Here is a 13,571-nt window from a genome sequence, read left to right as displayed (position 1 = left end):
GTTGAAAAATTGAACAACCTATAATAAATGGATAAATTCCTAGAAACCTCCGAAAACAGAATTGGGAAGAAATAAAAAATTTGAACGGACCAATCACCTGCAATGATATTAAATCTCTAATCTCCTATGAAATGAAATGAAATGAAAAACTCCTAACAAAAAAAATCTAGGGCCAGATAGCTTCATAGGTGATTTCTACCAAACATTTAAAGAAGAGTTAATACCTATTTTTCTCAAACTATTCCAAGGAAGAGGAAGGCAAGTACCAAATTCATTCTATGAGGCCAGCATTACTCTGATTCCAAAACTAGATAGAGACATAGAAAAAAAAATGAGAGAAAGAGAGAGAGATAGAGAGAGAACTATAGTCCAATATCACTGATGAACATATATGCAAAAATCCTCAACAAAGTATTAGCAAACTAAATCCAGTAATACATTTAAAAATATCATCACAATCAAGTGGTATTTGTTCCTGGGATGCAAGAGGGGTTCAATACTCAAAAATTAATCAATACATCACATCAGTAAGAAAAAGGCTAACAAAATTCAATCATTTCATAGATCCAGAAAAATCATTTGACAAAGTACAGTTATCCATTCGTGATAAAAACCCTGAACAAAATAGGGATAGAGGGAACATGTCAATATAATAAAAGCCATTTATGAAAATCCATATATTAAAAACAAGGAACATTATATTCAATAGAGAAAAACTGAGAACTTTTCCCCTAAGGTCAAGAACAAGATAAGAATGTCTATTTTTACTACTTTATTCAACGTATTTACTGGAAATCCCAGCCACAACAATCACAAAAGAAAAAGAAATAAAAGGTATCCAAATTGACAAGTAAAACTTTCACTATTTGCAGATGACATGATACTATATATAGAACATGCTAAAGTTTCCACCAAAAAGCTCCTAGAACTAATATATGAATTCAGTGAGGTAGCAGGATACAAAATGAATATATAGAAACCAGTTGCATTTCTTTACACTAATAATGAAGTCACAGAAAGAGAAAATAAGAAAACTATCTCATTTATAATTGTACCAAAAATAATAATATACCTGGGAATAAAAGACCTATACTCTGAAAACTGAAACACTGATGAAAGAAATTGAAGATGACACAAACAAAGGGAAAGGTATACCATGTTCATAGACTGGGAGAACAAATATTGTTAAAATGTCTTTATTATTGAAAGCAACCTACAGTTTTAATGCAATCCCTATCAAAATACCATTAACATTTTTCATAGAAGTAGAATAAATAATTCAAAAATTTATATGAAACCACAAAAAGGCCCAAATAACCAAAGCAATCTTGAGAAAGAAGAACAAAGCTGAAGGTACCACAATCCCAAATTTCAAGATATACTACAAAGCTGTAGTAATCAAAACAGTATGGTACTGGCACAAAATTAAACCCATAGATCAATAGAACAGAATAGAGAACTTGAAGTAAACCCACAATTGTATTGTCATTTGCTCTACAACAAATGAGGAAAGAATATGTAATGGAGAAGAGAGTACCTTCAACAAGTGGTGTTAAGAAAACTGGACAGCTCCTTACAAAAGAATAAAACTGGACACCTTTCTTATCCCATACACAAAAATAAACTCAAAATGGATTAGAGAACTAAATATGAGACCTGAAACCATAAAAATTCTTGAAGAAAGCACAGGCAGTAATTTCTCTGACATCAGCCAAAACATTTTTCTAGATATGTCTCCTAAAGCAAGGAAAACAAAAGTAAAAATAAACTAGTTGGACTATACCAATGTAAAAAAAAACGTTTGCCCAGCAACAGAAATAATCAATAAAACAAAAAGACAGCCTAAAAAATGGGAGAAGATTTTTGCAAATGATTTATTTGATAATATATAATCAAATATTTATTTATGTATATAAAGAACATATATATGTATATGTTCTTGATATATATATATAAAGAACTTACACACTGTATAACATATAAAGAACATACACTCAGCAACAACAATCTATTAAAAAATGGTCACAAGACATGAACATGAACAGACATCTCTCCAAAGAAGATATACGGATAGCCAGTCATATGGAAAGATGCTCAACATCACTCATCATCAAAGAAATGTAAATCAAAACCATGATGAGATATCACCTTATACTTGTCAAGATAAAAAACACAAGAAACAAGTGTTGGCAGTGATATGGAGAAAATGGAACCCACTGGTGTCAATGCAAACTGGCACAGTCCCTGTGGAAAACAGTATGGAGATTCCTCAAAGAGTTAAAAATAGAATGCCATATCATTTAGTAGTTCTGCTATTGGGAATTTACCCAAAGAATGTGAAAACTCTAATTTGAAAACATATATGCACCCCTATGTTTATTGCAACATTATTTACTATAACCAAGATATAGAAACAACCCAAGCGTCCACTGATAAATGAATGGATAAAGATATATATACACACACACACACACACACAACACACACACACACACATATATCATACATATATATGACAGAGTATTACTCAGCCATGAAAAAGAATTAAATCTTGCCATTTGCAACAACATAGATGGATGTAGAGGGCATAATAGTAAGTGAAATAAGTGAGCAAAGAAAGACAAATACCATATGATTTCACTCATATGCAGAATTTAAGAAACAAAACAAATGAAAAAGGAAATGAGACCAAAAGGAAGGAAGAAAGGACGGAAGGAAAGAAAAACAAACAAAACAAAACAAAACAAAACAAAAAACACACCAGACTGTCCAATACAGAGAACAAACTGCTGGTTACAGGGTGGAGGGGAGAAGGTGCATGGATGGGTGAAATAGGTGATGGGGGGTTAGGAGACACTTATTGTGATGAGCACTGAGTAATGTGTAGAATTGTCACCTGAAACCAATATGACACTGTATATTAACTCTATCAGAATTTTTAAAAAGTAATTAAAAATAATAATAGTAAAAAGAAAAAATATGAAATAGGAAGTACCAGTCATTTTCCTCTCACTTTCACATTGGATCTAGTTTAGCATTCCATGATATATTTTTCATTCTGGTTCCATATTAAACCTTGATAAAAATTCCCAATTATACCTAAGAAGTAATATTGACACTATTCCGTGAATTTATGCTAATTGCTATAGACTGCCACAAATTTATACATTGAAGTCCTAATCCCCAGTATGGTATTTGGAGATGTGGCCTTTTGGAGGTAATTAGATCTAGATGAGGTCAAGAGGCCCCCATGAGAAAATAAGTGTCCTTTTAAGAGAAGAAAGAGATCTTTTTCTTTCCACCATGTGAGGACATAGTAAGAAAGCACCACCTATAAACCAGGAAGAGAGTTCTTCTTGGCTTCCATAACTGTGAGAAATGTTTGTTGCTTAAGCCACCCAGTTTATGATATTTTATTATAGTAGTTCAAGCTGACTCAGGCATCATTGAAAAAAAAATCTGTTTTAAAAAACATGGACTCACATCTAGTCTCTCTAAAGTATAAATGCCTAACCTTGATCTATTCTCAAAAGGTATTTAAGATAATGCTGAGGTAAAGAGAGACAGAGAGAGTGTGTTCAAATCTAGTTTCTTATTTATCAGTTATGGGACTGTGAATAAATTGTTATACTTCTTTAAGCCTTAGTTAATGTATCTCTAAAACATGCTTATAATATACATAAAATTGAGGAGATCTTGTATGTGCTGTTTCACTGACTGCTGGGATTACTTCTGTTGAAGTAAATCTGTTAAAAGCTCTTTTCTCCTTTATAGCTCAGGTAAATACCCTTTTGAGTCTGAGTTCCTCACAAAAGCAACATCCTTAGCAGATGATGAACTATTTTTAATTTAAGTGTTCCTTAAAATACTCATTGAGTGCTTATATGTGACCAGAACTCTTCTAGGTCTTTGGGATTCATCAATAAATAGAGAAAGAAAAAAAAAAAAAAACAGAACAAAACAAAACATTGCCCTCATCATATTTCAATCACATTTAAATCGTTACTTCCTCTTCCAGCAGCTCCCAACTACAATATTATATGGTTGTTTTGAGGATTAAATTTGATTATCTTTGCAATAGTGTACCTATGGACCATCAATGTGGACTCATTCTTACCATATAAAAACACAGGTTTTATTTTATTTCTAATTGTGTGTGTGTGTGTGTGTGTGTGTGTGTGTGTATTGCCTTAATCTGCCCCCTCCTTGAAGCAGATCCTAAGTATTTGAATACAATATTTTATTTGTAAAGCTAGTAAATGGAAATGCCATCAGGGAATAGAGAAGTGAGGCAGGGAAGAAAAAAGAAATATAAAGGGTATGGGATCAAACATGTTACCAATCTGGACACTTGGAGCTTAATTCCACCAGGCAACTCTAGATGCCAATGCTAAACCTGTACATCAGAGTTATTCTACTCAAGGGGTTAGGAAACTGGGTTATTTACCCACAAACTTGTATAAGTAATTGTTTGAAGGTTTCACCTAGAAGGAATCAATTTCCTGGCACTTTGCATTTGCCTGCAAAGACCTCAGGTAAAGGCGCTGTCTAATCTGGAGTTGGACCTTCAAGCACAGGAATGGTAACTTACCAAGGTATATGGGAAATGTACCAACAGTTTGCACTTCATGGGTCTTGGATAATGCTCATTGTAAAGAAAGAAAAACAGTGATAGAGTGTTAGCCTTGCAATACAGATCATGGTCACATCTGCTCTGGGATTCAGAAGAAATTGTATTTGTTCCAGACATTGATCCTGGCATTCCTTCTTCTAATGCAGGTTTCAAGGACTTTTCCCTAATTGCTCTTTCCATGTCCTGTTCCCCCTCTTGTTTCTCCCTGTCCCTGCCACACTCTCTTCAAGTCATAACCACAAAGTCAGAGTAAACCCTGTTGACTTTACCTCTAAAAATTCATATTTTGATACTTTGTGTTGCCTTTATCACAATTACCCAGTACTGCAAAAGCAACCTAACTAGTTTCTCTGCTCTCATTCTTTCCTCTCTAGTTTACTTTTTGAGAAAAATTCAAAGTGATCTTATAAATCATAAATCAACTCAATATTCTTGTGTCCAAATTTTTCTTCTCTTACTTAGTATCAAGGTCTACAAGGCCTTACTTATACAACCTTTCAACGCCTACTCCCATGTCTTCTTGCTCAGTCCTCTGCAGGTATGTTGGGCTCTATACTGTTCACATGGAGCACTCTCCTGCCTCAGAAACTCCACATCTCCTCATTGTTTCTCCAGATATTTGCAAGAGCTAGTGACTGACAAGCTCAGACTTTTATACACACAGTTTGGCTTTATATCTCACGTGCTAGAACTTTTCACCACATGGTTGTTATGCATTTGCTTTTTAAGGCCTGACCTCTTTTAAGTCAGGGCTCTTATCCAAGTATCACCTCTGCAGAAATTACTTTCCTGACCATTTTATCTAAAAGAGCATCTACTGTTATTCTTTACTTTCTTATGAAGCTTAATTTTTATCACACTTTTTACTACCTGTTTTCATATTATGTTTCAATTTTTAATTATTACTTTTAATACTTGGTTTCATTGCTTGAACATAATCTCCATGTAGACAGGTATTTTATCTGCTTTCCTCGTTGTTATATCCTAAGCACCTAGAATGATGCTATATCAGTCAGCATAGGTTATGACTCATTAACGAAAACAGCTCTAACTTTTCATGGCTTAACATGGTAAAAATATCATTTACTTCATTCTTTAGACAATGTGAATCTGGAGTGGAGCTCCAGGATCAGTCAACTGCATGGATTCATCCATCAATCCACACTCAATCAATCACACAATCAGTCATCACAAATGGAGATCCCCTTTGCCAGGTCTTTCAGGATTACTCTGACTTTTAAATCTACTCAGAAGTGACAGAAATCACAACTCCAAGTCAGAATTTGTCAGCCAACTACATACACAGCAGATGGTAGGAAATTGTACTCTCAAGGGTCCTTGTGAATAGCCTTAGTACCTACCACAAATACTTAGTTCGTTAGATAATCAACAAATATTTTCAGAATAAACAAATAAATAAGCAAGCTGAATAAGCCACACACCTACCATATGAACAAATTTGGGAGACATTTATGTTGTTTCAGAGTGTATGTGTGTGTAAACATGAGTGGAAGATGGGAAGAGAGAGAGGAAGAGAGAGAAGCTCAAGCAGTCCCCATGCCCAGTGCAGAAGCCTACTTGGAGCTCTATCACATGACCCTGAGATCATGACCTGAGCCTAAATCGAGAGTCAGATGATTAAATAACTGAGCCATCCAGGTAACTCAGAGATATTTTTCCAAACATCTATTAAGGAATATAGATAAATATATTGCATTTAAAATATAAAGTATGGAAAAGAGAGACATGAACCTAGAAACAGACTCAACTGTAGACAACAAATTGATGGTTACCACAGGGGAGGGAGGTGGGGAGTGGATTTGAAATAAGTGATGAGGCATAAAAAGTACACTTATCATTATGAGCACTGGGTAATGCACTGAATTGTTAAATCACTATATTGTACACCTGAAACTAATATAACATTGTATGTTAATAATATTGGAATTAAAATAAAACATGTAATAGAGGTGCCACATAAGAAAAAATAAAACACAAAATATGTTAGATATATATGCTCCATGAGAGAGGACCCTATCTGTTCTATTCTTACCTAACACCTAGAATGCTCAATGTATGATAGACTCTCAATAAATCTTTGATGTATACATAAATTCATAAAAGATAGAGGTAATCTGGTAAATGCATAGTAAGTGCCCAATTCACTGTGCTTTCAAAAATATAAATTTAAATATTTATTCGTATATACACAAATATACATACATATATAAACCAATTTATAATTACTCATTTCACATTAGAAAGTACAGCTTAGGAATATAGAAAGAATAATACTTTGGTATCCCTAAAAGAAGGTGTTTGTTATTTAATGATCTTCCAGAATACATTTATAATGTAATCCTGGAAACGATTAATCTTGTCTTTGATGTTTATAATATTTAAATCATATTTTGTGACCACAAAAGTTTTCTTATAAAATGAGAAACAGGATTCAGGGAACTGGTTTTGAAGTGAAATCCTTCAAGACATAAAGTATATCATGCAAACTTTCTTTTCTTTTCTTTTCTTTTTATTATTTTAAATATTTTTATTTATTTCTAGGAGAGAGAGAGAGAGAGACAGCGTGAGCAGGGGAGGGTCAGAGAGAGAGGGAGACACAGACTGAAGCAGGCTCCAGGCTCTGAGCTGCAGTCAGCACAGAGCCCGACGCGGGGCTCGAACCCACAAACCGCGAGATCATGACCTAAGCGAAAGTCGGACGCTTACTGACTAAGCCACCCAGGCGCCCCATATCATACAAACTTTCTAAAGATTATCACAAAACAACTCCCATCACTGGCTTCTATACAAATCATGAATACAAAATATGTAAACTTCACATTTCCTCAGAGAATATTATCGAACCTAACAGAGACAAAAAGGGGAAAAAAACTGAATGACAGTCTATGGATCCTCATCATCAAGCTAATTTAGAGATCAAAATTACAATGTCACATTGCATTTGTTCAATCTAAGGAATTATTTATTACTAATTCCATTGAGGACCCATGTTAAGAAATGCTGAATCTAAAATATATTATTTAAATTTTTTTTAATGTTTTTATTTATTTCTAGGAGAGCGAGAGAGAGAGCGTGAGCAGGGGAGGGTCAGAGAGAGAGGGAGTCACAGACTTAAACAAGCTCCAGGCTCTGAGCTGGCAGTCAGCACAGAGCCCGACGCGGGCCCGAACTCATGAACTGCGAGATCACGACCTAAGCGAAAGTCGGAGGCTTAACCGACTAAGCCACCCAGGCGCCCCTAAAATATATTATTTAATATAAGCATATTAATTAACCACAGATTTAATGAAAGAATGAAAAGGAAAATAAGGAAGAGACATTCTGGAAAATGTAGTTTTAAAGTGGTAGATTAGGATTTAATTATGTGCATTTACTGCAAACCATTATTTATAGATCACATTTACTGAGAACTTCCTAAACACCCAATGTTGTTCTAAGTGCTTAAATTCTCACAAAAAACATATAAGGGAATGCTATTATTCTTCTACTTTTAATGAAGAATCTAAGATATAAATAGTTAAGTGACTTGCTCATCCTAACGTGATTTCACAGAGCTAGTAACTGGTAGGGTTCAGGCCCACACCCAGACAGCTTGGTTTCAAAACCTGTGTGCTAGGCCATTTACAACACTGTTGATAGTACATTCCTCAAAACAGCATCCTACATACATATTTGAAAATATCCTTTTACACTTTAACACTAGATTCTAGGACAGTGAACATTAGGTCTAATGCTTTGTGTTTCAGATGTGCATTGTGGATATCAGAAACCCTAATATGTATATGATTTGCAACTACATAGAAACTTACAGTACCATCAGTTTAAGTATACACAATTATATGAAATAATAAATACATGTATTTACATGTGTAATAGATACACAAACGTGTCAGGGATTGCTTTTAGCTGTAAGTATCAGAAAATGTAAATGAACAATGGTTTAAACAGATTAGGGATTTAATTTTTGTTCTTCAAGAAATCTGAAGGTAAGTAGCTCCGGATTTGGAGCCTACAAAATGATATCAGAAATCCAGATGTATTCTGTTTTTCTGCTAAGTCTTCCTTAACATAGAATTTAAGCTCCATATTTGTAGCCTTGGGGTCAAAAGTTTGTTTCACCTCCAGTATTTTGTTTTCATTCCAGGCATGAAAAAGGGAAGGACAGAGAACAAAAGGTGGCTGATATAAAAGGATAACCTATTTCAGAGAAATTTTTGGAAGATTCATTCAATCCCTTCTGCTTATATTTTCTTAGGCACAACTATCTCATGATACCGTTATCTTCAAGGAATGCTAAGCTAATATTTTTAGCTGAGTATAATGTCTGTCTGAAAATCTCAGAGTTTTGTTAGGAAGAAATAAAAAACAGTTTTGGATAGGAAATTGTGTATGTCACAATAAAGAACAATGGCAGAAAACTTTGAAAATATTTTAAACTTGATGGAGAAAATAATTTTTATCACCTACAACTACTGATAAAATAATAGTATGAATGTCCAGCAACATTTTCCTTCGTGTATTTTCATTTTTATTTATTTCCAAAATGACCATAACATACTTTATTTAAATATTCAATTACTGTTGAATCCCTGGATTATTTCTTGTTTTTACTATTATAAATAATGCTATAATCATTATTTTAAACTTAAAATATTTATGCTATTTTGATTTATATTTTAAGATTCCCAAAAATAAAATTATTGGATTGAAACTTGTGATAGAAGGCATCACAATCCCAGACTTACAAAGCTGTAATCCTCAAGACAGTATGCTACTGGCACAAGAGCAGACTCTCAGATCAATGGAACAGAATAGAGAACCCAGAAACGGACCCACAAACATATGGCCAACTCATCTTTGACAAAGTAGGAAAGGATATCCAATGAATAAAGACAGTCTCTTCAGCAAGTGGGGCTGGGAAAACTGGACAGTGACATGGAGAAAAATGAACCTGGATAACTTTCTTACACCATACACAAAAATAAACTCAAATGGATGAAAGACCTAAATGTAAGAAAGGAAGCCATTAAAATCCTCAAGGAGAAAGCAGGCAAGAACTCCTTTGATCTTGGCCACAGTAACTTCTTACTCAACATGTCTGTAGAGGCAAGGGAAACAAAAGCAAAAATGAACTATTGGAGTCTCGTCAAAATAAAAAAAAACACTTCTGCACAGTGAAGGAAACCATTAGCAAAACTAAAAGGCAACCAACGGAATGGGAGAAGATATTTGCAAATGACATATCAGATAAAGGGTTGGTATCCAAAATCTATAAAGAACTTATCAAACTCAACACCCATAAACAAACAATCCGGTGAAGAAATGGGCTAAAGAAGTGAACAGACACTTCCCCAAAGAGACATCCAGATGGCCAAAAGACACATGAAACGATGCTCAACGTTACTTATCATCAGGGAAATACAAATCAAAACCCCAATGAGATACCACCTCACACCCGTCAGAATGGCTAAAATCAACAGTTACAGGCAACAACAGATGCTGGTGAGGATGCAGAGAAAGAGGATCTCTTTTGCACTGCTGGTGGGAATGCAAACTGGTGCAGCCACTCTGGAAAACAGTATGGAGGTTCCTCAGAAAATTAAAAAATAGAACTACCCTACGACTCAGCANATGGATAGAGAGAAAATGTTGCACACACACACACACACACACACACACACACACACACTGGAATATTACCCAGCAATCAAAAAGAAAGAAATCTTACCATTTGCAACTACGTGGATGGAACTAGAGGGTATCATGGTAAGTGAAAGTAGTCAGAGAAAGACAAATATCATATGACTTTACTCATATGGGGACTTTAAGATACAAAACAGATGAACATAAAGGGAGTGAAGCAAAAATAATATAAAAACAGGGAGGGGGACAAAACATAAGAGACTCTTAAATATGGAGAACAGAGGGTTTCTGGAGGGGTAGTGGGAGGGGGGATGGACTAAATGGGTAAGGGGCATTAAGGAATCTACTTCTGAAATCATTGTTGCACTATATGCTAACTAACTTGGATGTAAATTTTTAAAAATTAAGAAAAAAAATAAAGCTGCGAATACTTTTTCCCTGATTCTTATGGCCCAAATACTTGACAACACATTATTTCAAAATATCCTTACAATAGCAACAAATTTCATGTGATCTACAACTAAATCAGATAGCCTAATTTTAAACTGAGTTGTGTGTATGAAAAATGAAACCTTGTTTTATTTGCATTTTGATAACTAGACATTTTCTTTTTTTTGTTTCTTTGTCGGTTGTATTTAAATTTTTGTTCTGAAATTATACATTCATTCTCTTTTCCAGTTTATTAATTTTATTCTCAATACCATTCTTAATAATGTGTTATATTTTAATTTAAACTAAGATATTAACCCTCCCTGCCCAAACCAGTGAAAAATATTTTCCTCAGGTTAATTGTTTTTTATATATTTATGTTTGTAATACTAAAAATAGACAATTTTAGAGCAAAATAAACCAACTTGAGAGACAAACTTATGAGTTTTTAAAATGAAGTTAACAATACATGGGGGAATTAAATAAGATGTTCAAGGTCATTCAATTAATAAATGGCCTACAAAAAAAAAGGAGGAGGAAATGGAGAATAATTTAAAAAACCTTGACATTACTTCCTAAGTTTTGGAATCCCTATTGAATAGATTTTATCTGAATCTTTCAGTAGATGGTAAGATCTTGTATTAATTTGCTAGAACTGCCACAACAAAATAAAAAAGTCTAATGGGTTAAATGATACAAACTTATTTTCTAACATTTCTGGAGGCCAGTAGTCCAAGATCAAGGTGTTGGTTGGTTGATTTCCAGAGGCCTCCCTCCTTGGCTTGAAGATGGCCACCTCCCTGTTATGCCCTCACATAGCCTTTCTTCTATTCACATGCATCTCTGGTGTTTCTCCCCCTTCTTATGACAGTAGTCACATTGGATTAGATCCTACCCTCATTTAAGTGACTTTGCTTAACTTTAATTACCCCTTTAAAGGCCCAGCCCCCAAATAGCATCATGTTCTAAAGTAATGGGAGTTAGGGGGCACCTGGGTGGCTCAGTCATTAATCGAATGATTGGCTCAGGTCATGATCTCATGGCCCATGAGTTCAAACCCCACATCAGTCTCTGTACTGACAGCTCAGAGCCTGGAACCTGCTCCGGATTCTGTGTCTCCCTCTCTCTCTGTCCCTCCTCTATTCACACACTCTCTCTCTCAAAAATAAACGTCGAAAATAAAAAGCAACAGGAGTTAGGATTCCAACATATGAATGGGGTAAACAGGCATAATTCAATTCATAACAGATACAAAAAAATATAATACCTGTCTATGTCTATATCTACCTATGTATTGTCTATATATCAACTTTCATAATCCATATACTAAAAATTCTGGTACTTAGGAAACTTAGTTTCAATGTACTGTTTGGTTACATCCTCAGAGATTCAAGATTCTATTCAACAGATCTTTAGGTCAAATTCATTTTACAATTTTAATGTCAATGTTAGTTTCTACAAATGCTTTCAAACCAATTTATGGAAATCTATTGATAAAAGTTTAACAATAAAACTATAATATTCGTAAAAAATACATATTTTAAATGAAAAAATCTGAACAATTAGAAATCCATTAAAATCTAATAAGATTTATCATTTTATAAAAAAGTATTCAGATTTAAAAAATAATTTTTCTTCTTCTACAATATAGTAATATATAATTACCTAAATTTATGTTATAATTTGTTCCTTTCATGCTACTCTGGTTGTATTATCATTAATGCTAATAAACTGCCTTCAGTGACTAGTAGAATTTTTCATTATCCAAAAGCGAATAAATGAATTTTAAAATGGCCTATATTAAAACATGCACACGATGGTTATAGTGAATAAGGAAAAATAATCCTTTTATGCCTGAAATACTAGCTAGAAATTGACAGGTAAGACCTCAAGATATCTTGCCTTTTGCCATTACTTAATATTTTTGTCATCTGTAATGTACATTACTATACATTGCTTGGTTGAACATTACATATAATGTTTATTACAAAGTCCCACATTTATCACAGATGTAATACGGTTATACTTCATTAAAAGTATTAGCAACATGGCCACTAAGGTACTTTCTGCAAAGCTAGTTTGAGGGCATATAAATATTCATAATTTCAACATCTCCTTTATTTTACTGTCAAATTAAGTTTAGATTAAAAATATCCTTATTTACATATTAAGGCAATGAAGTCAAAATAATACTTTTTCATTGCTTTGTTTAAATACCACATTAAATGCAGAAGTAATAATAAGCTGTTATTCATGGCTTTACCTATGAATTGGCAAACAGTATTTTTTCAGCTTTATAACAAGGAAAAATCAATAATTTTGCAACTTTCTATGTCTCATACTTAATCTCACTTTTTAAAAAATCTTTTATCATGGGAAAATATTTGCTTTACATTGGCATCTTAAATAAGAGGTAGAGGGAATATAAGTGGTGCAGAATATTCAGTGATTTAGACAGACTTGGGGCTATACCTGGCTCCACTACTTATTGGCTGTGTTCCCACACACATACTACTGAAGAACCCCAGCTTCTTCTCAAATGAGGACAAAGCCTTTCTGACAGGATTGTGAGAAGAGAATGAGAATGTGCATTAGCACAGAAAAAGTACTCAGTGAACAAGGACTTTAAATGATGTTTGTTTTCCTAAAATAAGATTATATTATCTAATCATCATGGTTACTGAATATTTTCTGATCTTATTTATTTTTCCTATTAGTGCCATCAAGTTAATGGAGAAAAAAGATCAAATCAAATTAATAAATTTCTGGACTTGTCTGCTTTCAATTGAGACAAACTAAGATACTCTATTTAATTTTTTTAACATTTATTTTTGAGAGACAGAGA

This window comes from Crocuta crocuta, unplaced genomic scaffold (genome assembly GCF_008692635.1).
Source record: "Crocuta crocuta isolate KB4526 unplaced genomic scaffold, BGI_CrCroc_1.0 scaffold83, whole genome shotgun sequence".
Taxonomy (NCBI): domain Eukaryota; kingdom Metazoa; phylum Chordata; class Mammalia; order Carnivora; family Hyaenidae; genus Crocuta; species Crocuta crocuta.
This window is presented reverse-complemented; position numbering follows the sequence as displayed.